This window comes from Piliocolobus tephrosceles, chromosome 5 (genome assembly GCF_002776525.5).
Source record: "Piliocolobus tephrosceles isolate RC106 chromosome 5, ASM277652v3, whole genome shotgun sequence".
Lineage (NCBI taxonomy): Eukaryota > Metazoa > Chordata > Mammalia > Primates > Cercopithecidae > Piliocolobus > Piliocolobus tephrosceles.
The window spans coordinates 123,370,495-123,386,020 of NC_045438.1; the positions used below are offsets into that span (position 1 = coordinate 123,370,495).

The 15,526-nt window shown below is 39.0% G+C and overlaps 1 protein-coding gene across 2 annotated transcripts in view; it reads right to left on the reverse strand.

Moving 5' to 3' along the window:
• RUNX2 (RUNX family transcription factor 2) overlaps window positions 1–15,526 on the reverse strand; it is a 128,492-nt gene that overhangs the window by 66,457 nt on the left and 46,509 nt on the right. The window lies entirely within an intron of this gene.

Consider the following 15,526-nt stretch of genomic DNA (forward strand, 5'->3'; position numbering starts at 1 on the left):
CTGGTGGTTTGTGAATGTCTAGAAATCAAAGACCTATACTCTTGTAATGATTAGTTAAGCCCTTTGCCTCTCCCTTCCTCCTCAAACCATCCCAACCAGCTTCTCCTCCGATTTCCTTATTGTCATCATCATCATTTTCTAGTCTCTCAGGCTCAAAATCCAGTGTAGGCGTATCTTTGTCACCTCCTTTCCTAGACCCCCATCATCCACTCCAGCCCATTTCTATAGTTTCTTCAGGAATGGGCCCGTACTAGAACCCTCCTAACCTCTGGCCTGTGAGTAATACAACAGAGGAGCAGCCTGGCATATTTGGAAGGGCACCAAAATGGAACCCTGTTGGTCTTAGTTTCCTCATCTACCAAAAAATGAAGAGTTAGTTTCCATGATTTCTGAAATTCTTTCTGCCCACAAATCCTAACATTCATGTCACTTACCTGCTCAAAACCTTTCAATTGTCTTCCATTGTCTACTGAATTAAATAGAGCCCCCTGAGCCCAGCAAACAAGGACCTGGAAAATATGGTCGCAAAATGCGTTGTCACTTTCATTTCCAATGGCTACAACTGTACTGCTCCCAGCCTGTGCTCTACTCACACTGGTCTATCGACAGTCCAAATACACCCTGTGCCTTTGCTCAAGTTGTCCCCTCCACTTGGAACACCCTCTCCCCAACAACTCCGTTTGGCAAAATCCCTTCCAAACTCAACTTGGTCATCACATTGTTCTGGTGCTTCCTGTCTCAAAAGCCTTGATGATCCCTCTGATTTCTATCCCAGCAAGCTCAGAGCAGCTACAACTGTGTTTTGTCTACTACATGTGGTTGTGCTTAGGTGCGGTAGGCATCCAGTAAGCATTCACTTACTATGAATTGACATAAAATATTTATACAACATTTCAAACCCTGTTATTTTAGATTTTCCTAGACTTGACTGAGAACCCCTTAAAGATAGGTGTCACGTTTTATGTCTAGCACGAAGTTGGAGACTAGGTACAGAGATGTCACACAACAAACGATTGCTGAATTAATAAATAAGAACATGGATAAATTTATAATTATCTGTACTTTTGTCGAGTAAAGACAAAGAGGACAGAAAAAAGAAAAAAAAAAAAGAAGCTGGTTATTGGGAAACATTTCCCACAGTAAAATTGATGAGTCTATAATCTTTGCTGGGAAAGGCTGCTGAGTCATCTTTTTCCCTAAGAGTGCACTGTCTGATTCAGGTCAAAAACTATTTCTGGACTAGAATAATGAAATGGGCTAAGAAACTGTCTTCATGTTTAAGGCCTCTAGCCCTTTGAGCCGCTGGAAATTAATAGCCATGCAATATGACACAGGATAACTCGTGAGTAGAGACAGCCCTAGAGCAATGTTAGTGTGTGGCTTCAGACAGAGGACCACAGATCATAAACAAATCTGCTTCCAGAAGATTCCTCTCTGATGGCATTTCAAAAATGAGCTAACGAAGCTTCTCTCTAAGGGCCCCTCTTAATATATAAACCAATTTCTAAAGGAAAAAAATCATAATCACTACCACATATCTTCAAGAGTCCCCTTTCAGCTCTTAAACAGAGTCAGGCATGTAGGATTCGGCGTTTACCAAGAGAGAAGAGAGGAAGAACAATTTCACCCAAGAGAGGTCTGAAGCCTTTCCAGTCTCTTGGGTGAAACATAATTATGGGAAGAAAAATATAATCTACTCAAGAGACATAATTACATGGTTAAGCCATAGACTCCATAGAAATATTCTAGGGACTCCAGCTCATAGAAAAAATGTTAAAAGTTGAATTTGCTTTCTTTTAATACTAAAAGGCACCCATTTAGACCACTGTCATAAAGTTCACTATCTCAATCTCATATGCAGTCATTTTTAAATACAATTAGATGTGTGTGAGAGAAAAGCGAAGGCCTGCTTCTTTCAAAATTTAGGCTTCTAAGGGTTGAAGAACTCAAGATCTTTGAATAAATATGTTAGTAAATAAAAGAATTGTACAATGTCAATTTGAATGTCTATAAATGCAAGTTCCTTCATAACTTTTAGGTTTTAGGCTGTGGTGAATCACAACAATCAAAGCATACAGTGTCTGGGAGAAAGGACAGATACCAGGCTATGCCAATATCAGTCACACTTCAGGGAATAAATTATAATAAACACGTGCTTACAGTATAATCCCTTTTCTTGAGATAATGGACTAAAAAAACTTGAGACATCTGAAGAAAAAGAAACTTTATAGGAGGTAAGAAGCAAAGAAGGATTAAAAAATTTTTTTAAAAGACCAGATGAAAGCATCATGGAAATACACAAGACAAGAAGTAATACTTTTTGCAGGCAAGAAAAAAGAGCTAACCGGGAACCTGGCTAACTTCACTGTAGCTCCTCTCTCATGTCCTAATACACCTCTAACCTACTATGCTTCCTTATTACAAATCTACTGATATTTTCTCATTTCAGACCTACCACTCAAATTTGTCTGCCTGTTGTTTCCAAGGATGCTTCCATCCCTTCTTACTCCAATTCAAAGTACAATTATATGAATTAGGATTTTTCAGAGTTGTAAGAGAATATAGATTTCATCAGACCAGGTTCTTCCTTTTAGAAAAATAATTAATGCCCAGAAAAATACCAAGACTAGCTTTGAAGTCATGGAACTAGGCAGCAACACTGGGAGGCAGTCCCCTAAACTGCCTGGGCCTCCTTTTTCCTATACCAGGCTGCCACTGAGGGAAAGAAGAAGGAAACGTGGAGCAAAGAGACCAGAAGGACACATTAAGAAAAAGTGCAGAAGCTTACTTCAAAGATGTTATTACATTACGCCCAGTCTCTCTGACTCCGTTTTATCACTTGTTCTCCTACTAATTACAACTCAACATCCACACCATCCTGGACCCTGTGCATCTTCATCTCTCCCTTGACGTTACGGGAAATGAACAAAAAATCTCTTTCTCTATGTCTACACTTCACTTCCAAAACTTAGTAAAACTTGAGCGTTTTAGTTCCAAAAACATTTTCTTTGACTTCTTTTTCTATAATATGTTCACACATACCACAGTTCTTTGTGTTTCGAGCACTTATAGAGACCCCACTGAGAGATGTAAAGATTTTTTTAGCGGTAACATTTTCAGCAATGGAAATAGCAGTTTTCGTAGCTGAACAAAAAGCATCACTGTTTATTTGCCAATCCAGCTAAACATGGATGGCATTATTCTTCAAAGGGTGCAGTGACAACTAGTCTACAAACAGACTGTCACGCAATTCCTGGATCCTGGCTCAATTTCCTTAGCATGCGATCTTTTCTGTTTCTCTTTCATTATGATGGTTTTGTGCATATTTTATGTGAGACAGCGAGTGAGACAGAGAAACAGAGACAGAGTGTGTTTTAAGCAAAGAGAAACACTACACAGATGTAATTAAAAAGGCAAACGGCTCCTGTCTTGACATTCACTGCTGCAGCAGCAGAACATCATTCTCAATTTTCTCATTTCTGTAACAGGAAGAAAATGTTAAAAAGTAATAACCAAAGAAAAAGTCAGCCAACTCCCACAGCCTGGTCTTGCTGTGCTGAATGGCAGAGAAGATCACAGAGGAAGAAAAAAGAAAACGACAGAAGAAAGGAGGGGGAGAATTTCTTGCTTAAACTGGACCTAGTCCAGCTGGCAAGAAGAGGTGGTTTTCTTAACGCCTGCAAAACCTGATTACTTTTTTTAAAGGAATGAAGAAGAAGGAGATGTAAACACAGCCATTAAAACAGATTTAAGGTACTTAGTTTTAATCTAGTCTAAGACCTCTTCAATTGTATGCTGCTCTGCAATTCTCTGCTTGCTAGACATTAACACAGCGCATAGGCACATGTCAATGTCTTCTAACCAGTGAACGCTTTCCGCTGAGCTCTGTGGTTACCCTCTCAGGTCAGGCATGGAAGGAACAGCAGCTTAAGCAATAATGGATGCATGTCTGTTACGTGCTATGTCTGTCAGAAGTCTGTTTTACGACATTAAAGGACTATTGTGTTTATATCTACACAACAGGTCTTAAACAGATTGTTTAAACATGATTAAACAAGAGACGTCTTTGAAATAACCCCCCTAATAAAATTCAGATGGGTAAGGAACTGAAAAATGCAGTCAACAATATTTTGAAAAATCATTTCTCTCTAAGCTGCAAGGGTAACATGATATAAACTCCAAAATAAAACAGTTTTTACAAGTTAAACTCAAAGGATTACCTCATATATCAGCACCGCTTTCCAATGGAATAGCATTTATCCACCTATCCATCCACCCTTTCTTAATGCTGTTGCACAAGTTGCTAGTCTTGATAGACAGATAATTGCTTTATTCAGCCAGGTGTAATGAAGGGGAGTCTATTGTGTTAATCCCAGTATTCTTATCTTCTGTGAACTCTGAATAAGGAACTGAAAACTCTACCTCTTCATTTCAGAACTACTGGAGTTTACTCACATTCAAATCTGTTAAAGTGTTCTTACATTCCACTCTGTCACTAAAGGTGCCAAGTATTTTGAGTAGGATCAAGTTATTGTTATATAAAAAGGAATCAAGAGTAGTGTTAAATGGAGTTAGAAGATAGCAAGTTTTACTCTTTTTTTCAAGGCACAACAGATTTTTTTAAAGTGTATTATTCTTAAGAAAAGGAAGCAGGTTGGTGTGGATTAATATTAAAAAACATCCTTCGAGTGATTACATGTAAAACCTTTTTTTGTTTTTCAAAAGCAAGTGTAGTGTTTAGTTTTGTGCATATCTGCCTGCTGGCTTCATGCTGAATTAATCAATAATGACAATTTGGTGAAATGTTTTTCTTTGGTCCATATGAAATATATTCCCTTTTCCATATATGTGTACATATATGTGGTTATAAATTTATATTATCTCTATTATATGCATACATATGTGTACAGAGAGGAATAACCCAGCCAGAGGAACAGCGTTACTACTAACATTAGTTCCATGTCTCTATCCAGGTAATTAGGGATACTGTCCTCTCAAGGCCCAACATGCTTTATAGTCTGTTTGCACCATGACATCACAAACACTTCTGATCACAAATACCTTTCTTTGCAATAGAAACATACCTTTCTTTGCAATAGGAAGTTTTCATCCTTCCGCCTAATTAGATGCCTTCATTTTAGTTCAAAATGATACATACTGAAGAACCTATGAAGCTCACTGGAAAAGAAGTAATGCAATCTGGAAGAATGGGATAATCCCTGAAAGAACATCATCATTTAATTATTTCTCTTGTGGGTCCTATCTCTTTCATGGACCTTTCATTGAGAATGTTCTCAGGAATGGCATTCTTTCTGCTCAGAGGATGGGCTCTTCTCAAGATTTAACTTGCCTAATGTTTCAACAAATCCTACTAACAACCCTTGCAATTAAATACAGAAAGTCTGTCCTATGGCAGACACCTGTAATCTCAGCTACTCAGGAGGCTGAGGCAGGAGAATAGCTTGAACCTAGGAGGTGGAGGCTGCAGTGAGCTGAGATCGCACCACTGCACTCCAGCCTGGGCGACAGAGAGAGACTCCATCTTAAAAAAAAAAGAAAAAGAAAAGAAAAAGAAAAAATATGTCCTGTGGAATTGATGACTGCCCAAAATGCTGTACGAAAAAGAACATGTGACTGAAAGGAGACATGGGTTCTGCTACTAATAGCAAGTTGTGAACTTCTCAGGTACAGAATTTTCTCATCTGTAAAATAACAAGTGACCCAATTTGCAATCCTAAGAATCAATAATGCTATGGATTCCTCACCTGTCACTATGAGTTCCACAAATACATGCACACACACATTTACACATAATTAGTGAACTTAATGTAATAGTTAAAAGACCAAGGCAGTGTCTGACTAAAAAGGAGAATCTCATATCTAATTCTGGGCGTGACTATACAAGGAGTAGGAAAACTTGGGAGTCTATTCCTAGCTCTGCTACTAAGTTAGTTGTGAGGCTGTAGGCAAATAATCTATCATCTCTATGACTCAATTTCCTCCTATGACTCAACTTCCTCATCCGTCAGAAAAAAAAAAAGTATCTGCATCACAGGGATGTCATCAGAACAAAATGTAATAAGAGGTGAAAATGACCTACACAGGTAAAACCACTATGCGAATGCAATATTCACTTATCAATTAAAATGTCCTAAGCACTATTATGTTCCATGAACTACGCTAAACTAGGAGGCTCACGGTATACTGGAAGGCATCATAGAAACAAATAATTACAGCAGTGTGAAAAATAATATAATTAAAGTATGAAGAGGAAACCAAAGAAGAGTCAAAGATTAAATATTTGACTTTCAAGAGCAGTCAGGAAGGGCTCCCAGAGAAGACAGCATTTGAGTAGACTTAAAGAATGAGTAGAATTCAGTCAAGCAAATGCAGAAGAAGATAACATTCCAACCAGAAGGAACAGCAGGTGCAGACACCGAGATGAGAACGTATAGAGTGAAGCAATTTGGCATAGCTGGAGCTCAGCCACAGGTGTGTGGGTGGAAGGCAGTTGGGCAGAGCAGATGCTGAAGGGCATGTCAGTGTGCCACCAAGTCTGAACTTCATCCTGCAAATAACAGGGATACATTGAAGTATTTTAAGCAAGGGTGTGCCATGGGTTGGTTTACAGTTTAGGAAGATTGTTTTACTTACAGGAGAAGATAGATTTAGAAGGGAGTGGAGTTAGAGACATAAAACCAGTTAGGAAATTGTTTCTACGCTACAGGTCAGAAGATAAATACTGAGAGAGTGAACTAAGCTAAACCAGCACTAACAGATATGAGGGAATGAATGTGAGACATAGAATAGAGATACAGACAACAGTACAGTGGAATAATTAGATGTCAGAAGTAAGGCAGAGAAGGTGAGTCTCAGGTTTCTGGTTTGGTCACCTGGGTGAACTGTAGGGCACTCAAAACTGGTAAAACTGGAGGAGATTCATGTTTGGGCAGAGCAGTTTGGTTGAAGTAGAGGTGGGGAATCCCTAGTGCTGTGTTGGCCATGAATTTGAAGTACCCATGGGACATATTCAGGTGCAGACACCCAGGAAGCAACCTAGAAATACAAGTCTGAAGTTCAGAAAAGGTTGAAGATGCATTTTCAGTGGTCATGGGAACATGAAGTTAATGGTGTCAATGATGACACTCAGGGAATGGGTACAGAATGAGTGGAGAAAAGTGTCTAAAAGGGAATCCTGAGAAGCAAAAACATCTAGGATGGCTAGGCAAGGAAGAGGAGCCCAAAAGTGATCTAGGAAAGAGAAGGATGAGGAGCCAGTGATGGAGACAACCCATGGAGTAGACACTGAAACAGTTCTAAATCTGCCCTTCTGCTGCTTCAGGGACCCAGGGGAGCTTAGCAAGAGAACCTTTCATTCCAGGCAAAGGACACAAAGTCAGGTCACAATGGCAAAAAGGATAACTCTCCTCCATTCATTCCATATCCGTTCCCCATGCAGCCTCATCAATCCCAATGGCTTCAAGTTCCTGTGACTATGGAAAATGTATTTCCAGTTTCTACTAAGCCTCAGATTTATATTTCTAAATGCTTCCTGTACACCCTTGCATAAGAATACCTCTAATGGTACTCGTTATTTAAAGGGAAAGATAGATTTAGAAGGGAGAAACATCTAAATACTATTAGAGGTATTCTTATACAAAGATGTATTTTTTCTAGTATTTCAAAATGGAGCCCTAGACTGGTCTATAATTTTACATACCAGGTCACAGTATAAACTTTTATTTCTTAACACTAATTTGAAAAGAAATGCATGCACAGTGTCTTCTGAGTTAAATCTTAGTCATGTTATTTTAAACAAATGGGAGAATTTTTTACCCAGTCTAAAAGCCCTCCCAACTGCATAACAATCAGTCCTTTCTGGGTCAAGTCACAAGTCAGACAATGGCTCTGTACCTGTCACTTGCACAGGCCAGAGAGTAGGCAAAATTTGTTCTGCTCCAAATATTACATAGGGAATGCCAACATCAGAGTCAGCATCAAAGATAAGGGAAATCAAAAGAAAACATGAAGCAACAACAAAAATCTCCAAAATTAACCATCCTTCCCAGTCTATCTTCTGAGCAAGGTTCCTTCCTCCCCAAAGGCTCCTTGAATCTCATAGGGCAGAATAGCTGACCACTTATCCTACCACTTGCCACTCCAGTAAGCTTAGGAGAAACATGGAAACAAAATTAAATAGACTCACTCCCTCTTTTCCATCCTCTCTCTGCATTCTCATCAGAAAGTAACAAACCCTGAACAACGTATACTGGAATGGAAGAAAAGAATCCATCTGTTATGGATGGAGAAATGGCAGTGATCCAATGCAAATAGTATAAGTGATATCATTTACAGAGCTGCAAACGTAACTAATAAACACATATAAAAGGGTTTGAGAAAGAAAGTCTGAGCCACCAAGTTGGCCTGAAGATGTTTGGACTTCTTACTTTTCCCTATAAAAAACTGTACACCAGAGGTTGCTAAAATCTAGAACAATTTAGAATGCCCCTTGAAAAAACATGATTATCATCATTTTGTAGTGGGCTTATTTTCTAGTATTTCAAAATCAGGCCCTAGATCTGTAATTTTATGTACCAGTTCACAGTATAAATTGTTATTCCTTAACACTAATCTGAAAACAAACTTCAAAATGTAGTTAAAAAACTAATTCAGACACCTGATCTACTTTGTTCAACTGAATCATAGTCAACTGAATAACTATAATGTGCAAAACATTATCACATTGTAGTGGTGCAGCTCTAGTAGGGAGATCAATAAATACAGAACTAAAAAATGACAGAATTGTTAAAGTACTAGAGAAAGGGGCATTTAAAATTAGCTCTGAATGTTGACTAGGCCCTAGATTAATAGAGCAGATGACCACTGAGGTGGAAGGAACCACCTAAGCTAAAGCACTAAGGCATGTGATATTACATCTCCATGCCATAACTTCCATCGGTATACCTGCAAATGGAGCTAGGGACAAGATAGTGAAAGACATATAGTGTTAGTCTCCTAAAAGTCATCATCTATCTACCTAGAATTTTATAACCAAGAATTTCTGCCAATAAGCATAATTACTAATCTTCAAGACTCAGCTCAAATGCCTTGACTTCAACAAAACCTTCCCTTCACCCCCAAATAGAAGTAAAACTGTTTCTGAACTTCCATGTCACTCCAGTTGCCAGTTTCTTATGCCCTTTCTCACGTTCTATCACTTTCTGTCACATAATCACAGTCATTAATACTCATGTCTTATCTCCTAAGACAGATTAAGCTTCTTTTTTTTTTTTTTTTTTAATTTTTTTTTTAGATGGAGTCTTACCCTGTCGCCCAGGCTGGAGTGCAGTCGCGCAATCTTGGCTCATTGCAGCCTCCACCTCCCAGGTTCCAGCAACTCTCCTTCCTCAGCCTTCTGAGTAGCTGGGATTAAAGGTGCATGCCACCACACCCGGAGATTAAGCTTCTTTCTAGGCCATGTGTTGGGCCACAAATGGGTCAGAACTCAGTCATCATCACTGAATTCCCAGAGCCCTTCCTTAAAGTGCCTATGGTAGGTACCCGATAAGTGTTTGTTGAATAAATAAATTATTGAATTCAGAGTGTGATTCAGTGACCAAAGGATCTATGTGCTAGCAACCATTCTACTTAAGAAAAAACAGTTCTCACTACAAAAACAAGTAAGGCAATAGAAAAAGCCTTCCCAACCATTCATAGCCATAGATTATTTTGCCTTCTTCCTCTAGGATAAGAAATGAAAAGCTGGACTCAATGTCCATTAAGCACTCACCGAGAGTCCGATGCTCAAAGGCACATTTCAACTCCCCAGCATTACCAACAGCCAGACTAAGCTCTGCAGACTCTGATAAGATCCCAGGCTTATTAACAGATGTGAACAAACATCGATGGTTTGTTTATATTCCTTCTACAGTAAACACTAACCAGGAAGACTGCCCACTCCTCTCAAAAAAAAAAAAAAGATAAAATCCACAATGACTTATCACAATGTACACATTGTATTGTCTACTGAAATACATATATATACATATGACATAAAAATATGGTGGGCATTATTTAATATATTTTCCTAACTTAGTTTATCCCCAAATATTCCCTAGCCATTATACAAACTCTTATTCACTTTACCTTTTACTCCACTATAGCTATCTCTAGGGCATAATAGCACTGTGACAAATAATTAGTTCAGAGAAAGTTTTATAGCCCCTGATGCTGGGCAAAGGGAAAAAAAAAGAAAAGAAAACAGCAAAGCCAACTAAATCTGCACTAAGGGCTTGGACAGACAGAATGCAATTATCCTGACCTTAAGATGTGTTTTCACGGTTGACAAAGAACATTTCCCTGGATTAAGGGCAATTTTTCTTTTCTTTTAAGGACAAAATCATTTGGTGCAGATAATAATTCAGACATTGACACCTGAAGTGGCGGTGCTGCGGCAGCTCAGCCTGCTTCTTCCCAGGACCTGGTGACCATGGTGGCATTTGTGAAAAAGGAAAGAAAACATCTAACTTTCACAACTGTGACCGAGGAAGAAAACTTGACATTCATTCCCACATATGTGACTCCTTTCAAGAACTCCTGACTCAAAATTTCAGAGGGAAGTGGCCCTGTAATAACATCTCTTCTGAGAATAGTGCCATATGGTTTTAACAGAGGTTTATTTCCTGAACCCAAAGAGGGCTGCTGATTCTCAATCCAACGAAAATAATTATGCAGACAATTTCACTCTATTACTTTCAGTGAAACCCATTCTGTGTGGTCCACACATGCCTGCTGACACCTTCAAAGAGACATTAAGCCATTTTTATGTACCACAGCCTTAATGGGTGGAATGCAAGGTAAATTTCCTTGAAGATTAGCACCTGTCGTCATGCATAAGGCATCACCGCAACCCCCACCCCCCCCTCCCCCGGCCCCAACCACCTTTGAGTACCACATGTTAATTCTCAGAGTGGGCAAAGAAAAGGAGAGAGATGGACATGACTTCCAAATTAAGTAACAACTTATTATCAGTTAGATATAAAGGCAAACATACACACAAACAACATACACGCGCGCACACACACACACAAGAACTGGAAATACTACATCTCCCAAAGTCAACAGCACTGCTGGGAAATTACTTCAGACACAATTGGCAGGTGGGAGGAATGGGGGAGGGTGGAGCTGGGGGGAGGGGGGAACCACTCCCTTGTGTAAATTCTAGCAACATTCAACTGCTAACCTTAAAATAATCAAGAGAATAGGAAAATAAAATCCCTTCAGCGCAAAGGCTGAACAACACAAATGCTGTAAAAATAAAGATTTAACCAAGGAATACAACTATTAAATAGTTCTTTCAAAGAAGACCACCCTTTAAGCCTAAGAATATTCCCTTAAGAACAAAATATGCTAACTCACACCAGGTTGCCCCTGAATCTCTATTTTATTACACTAGTTGGGTATGAAATGAACTGGTTCTCCCTTTCAGACTACTAAAGATCACTGAGCTTGAAAATGAACTGGTGAAAACAGGCTTTTATTTTGCCAACATGCTCGGCGCACTGCAGAAAGATACCCTTTCCCTCCCATAAGTTCTTTGCTTTCTAATACCCACCCACCTCTCTTTGAATCAGTACAGAAACAACCCAAAAAAATTACAGTTTCTCTAGATGTCCACTGGTGTTTCACTAAATCGAACCAAAATCACGAATATTCTTTAAAAGAGAGACAGAGACTATAAGGAAAGCAGTGTCCAGGCCACAAGGTCAGAGCAGGAACCAGATACAAGCCGGCACAGTATTAACCACAAGGCAGGCCCAAAGGCTGCTCCGGGACTGTTTTCTTTAGACTGCCTAAAAGTCCTGCCAAGAAACAGACGGATGCTGCTGAAAGAGTATCTTCCACAGCTGGGCATCTGGGTTCAGTGACAGACAACCCCGCTCCTGTGTGTGTGGCCTGCAGAACATATCGAAAGCCTAAGAGGGAATACTTGGCAGAATGGGAGAAAACCTAAGGATGTTCTTTCTGGGGGAGAAGGGAACGTAATTCCAACATCATATACATCTGACTGAAACTTTGCCTTTGTTCCTGACACCCACACTTAAATTTTGTTTCTCACTTTTGCTCTCCGTTTCTGATGTCTGCTTACTGATTGGGTAGAGAAAGCCCTCTGCTCACTTTCCTTTCCAGTAATACTTTTACATCTAGTTTTTGCACCAGGCAGCACTAAGGCTATTTTGTTTTTAACAATCCAGGGGACTATTTAGATAAAAAATAAACTAAAAATCTTGAAATATCTTAAAAACAGAAACAATTAAAAATTGTTAATTTTTAATTGTGCATGAGAACTACTATCAAACAAGCTTCAGTTGAATTTTCTTAAATTAAAAAAAAGAAGAACCCACTTACCTTCGTTTATCAGATGTATTTTCTTAAAGCATAAGCAGTATCAAAGTTTAACTTTAATAGTATACTGGCCAAAACAGTAAAACGAAAACAGGGCTCTATCAAAGAAAAAAGAAAAAAGACCAGTCTCTACTATATGCTCTTCAAAGGAAAAATTCAGAGCTCAATAGAGAAAAAGAAAGTAAGTCTGAAAATTTAACCATTAATAGAAAATACCTAACTTCCGATTGTAATGGAATAATAGAACACTGTCTTCTTGATTATCCTATTTAAATAGCTTTGAAAATGTCGGCTGCCGGCGCAGTGGTTCACGCCTATAATCCCTGCATTTTGGGAGGCTGAGGTGGAAGGATCACAAGGTCAGGAGACTGAGACCATCCTGGCTATCATGGTGAAACCCCGTCTCTACTAAAAGTACAAAAAAACTAGCTGGGCGAGGTGGCGGGCGCCTGTAGTCCCAGCTACTCGGGAGGCTGAGGCAGGAGAATGGCGTGAACCCGGGAGGCGGAGCTTGCAGTGAGCCGAGATCCCGCCACTGCACTCCAGCCTGGGCCGCAGAGCGAGACACCCCGTCAAAAAAAAAAAAAAAAAAAAAAACAGAAAAAAGAAAATGTCTGGGGCGAGGGGTGTAGGTACCGCTTGAGTTCTACAATGCACAGGAAAAAATATGCACAAAACATTCTGCTTTTCAGGAACTTAAAAAGAGGATGAATCTCTGACTTATATCCATAAATGTCACCCAAACTCTAGCACTTTGTTAGGAAGTCGTAGGCACTCTTTACAACCAGGAACTTATTTGTTCTGGACCTACTTTTTGATGTAACAAATCTGGTGACGTCAATGAGTGGAAATCACTTTACCAAATTTAAAAGTTGAGGCACTTTTGCTAAAAAGAATGGGAAAAAATGCAGTAGTAATTTTCTATCCCCATTCCCAACCCCCAAGTGTCCACGTCCCAAGATGGTTCCTGGGGTGGCTTTCAATCATCTTGGCTCTAACTAGCAAAACTGAAAAGCTATACCGTTATTATTCCCACAATGCCATTATTAGGTAAGGTTTTGTCAAATCTCAAATTTGGGGCCTTGAATCCACAAAGTCTAAGTCAATTTCTCTGGGACAGAGTGGTAGAGGGAATGGGTTAAAAAGAATCAGTTTAATTTCTATGGAAACTTTTGTGCCCTCACAAAAGCCGCAGGACTCGCCAGAGTCTTGAGCTAACAAATGTACGAGCTACAAGAGTTTGAGGCATGTCTTCAGAGAAATATATTACAAGGGGAAACAGGCCTGTTAGTGAGACATTTTAATGCCCAACCATGGTGCTACAAAAAGGCACAGTTTCTGAGTCCCAAGGGAAAAGCTCAGAGAGACCAGGAGAAGTATTTCGGGTACCAAAGAAAGGACAATCTGATCAAAAGACAATCTTGGACTCACAGGGAGGTCAGGTTGCTTTTTCTGAGTATCAGGGTCCACAGTGATCTCATCCCCCAAATCTGTAGTACTCTTGTCTGTATCACTCATGTGACATTTATCACACACTTCTTTGTAATCTCCTCTGGCAGATGCTTAACTTCCCAGTTCTATGTAAAATCCTTGAAGTACATCTTTATACTCCATGGTGTCTCTCAAACTACAAGAAGAACTGGTTTTTAATTGACTGATTCAACCCAAGTCTGGGCATTTTTCTATCAAGCTGGGGTCTGGGCAAGGCTCAAATGCATCTGAGGCAAGAGATGGAAAGAAAGTAATGAAAATTAATCATGTCATTTGGCCATATCATTTTCTTGGATCACTTTACATGGTCTCTACATTCAAAGACAAATACTTCCTACTTCAGAAAAAAAGTATAAACAAAGAGCTGTTAAGTTTCTTATCGTAAATAGTAATGATACTTTTGTTGATTAGCGCCTATGGTTCGACTAATTATTTAATAAATGAAAACACAACCATGAAAACTACACATTGCCAGACTACTGCAGTTGGATTGGCAGAAAAAATACCTACTTTTCCAGTGGCAATAGTGTGTGCAGTAGCTTAAATGTGTTTTTCATTGTCGAAGGGGTCTGATTTCTTTCATATGGATATTGTTAGGAGGCTGAGGATTCGTGATGGAGTTAAGATGACAGAAAATGAAGCCATGGCAGGAAAGACTGCACAAATGCTTGATGCTCCTCTAGTTAGAGATGAAAGGTGGGTGGAGTGAGCACTGGGCTTTCCTAGCTCATGTCATTGGAGAGGGATACTCAAGAAAGTTGAAAGCTTTCAGTTCTTGGAAATCTTACTCACTCTTTAGACTCTATGTGTTAGAAGGAGATCTTGAGGGAATTACCTATAGTGGTTTTGAGGTTTTTGAATAAAGGGAGAAAACAGGGAAATTGTACAGGCATCCCAATTGACTTCAAAAGTTGATTTGATCTGTACATTTCAGAATTGAATGAAAAAGAAGCACTTTCTCCATATTTTCTCCACAGTGTTTGAATGCTGGTTTAATTTTGCTCTAACCTCCTGCTATGTGTAGAGAATGATCTTATCTTTAATAATAATTCCAATGGACACATATTCATAAGTATGTGTACAGACCAAACCATCGGCCTATAGGCTATGTGCTTTTCTGATATTATTTTGTACTATTAGAACTTTATGACATGAGGCTAAAATGTAAATGTTACAAAAACAAAAGTAAGTTTTAAATGTAAAAATAAAAACCAACCTTTTCTTTTTTCTTTACAAATATTCTTTTAAAATTAACCATTCATTTACCCGATAAACATTCACTGGGCACCTACTATATGCAAGACACTTTGCTATTAATGGAAACACTGGGGAATATAACCTCTTATAACATGTAAATAACATAAAGGGTTTACATCCGACCTTACAAGCTGGTAGGTAATAGCTGTACACAAATAACTAACATGAAGCAGTATGTTTTAAGAATTGTTAAGTGTCACAGTCTGGATGCTGCAAAATTTTAGACTGAAGGAAAATTTAATGGGGTATACGCCATTTAAGCTAAAGAGATAAAATTTCAAAAGGCAGAAATGAAAGAAATATATTCAAATCAAAAGGTGCCACATGAAAAGAGATGTGCAATTGGGAAAAGGCAAGGCATGTTCACCAACAG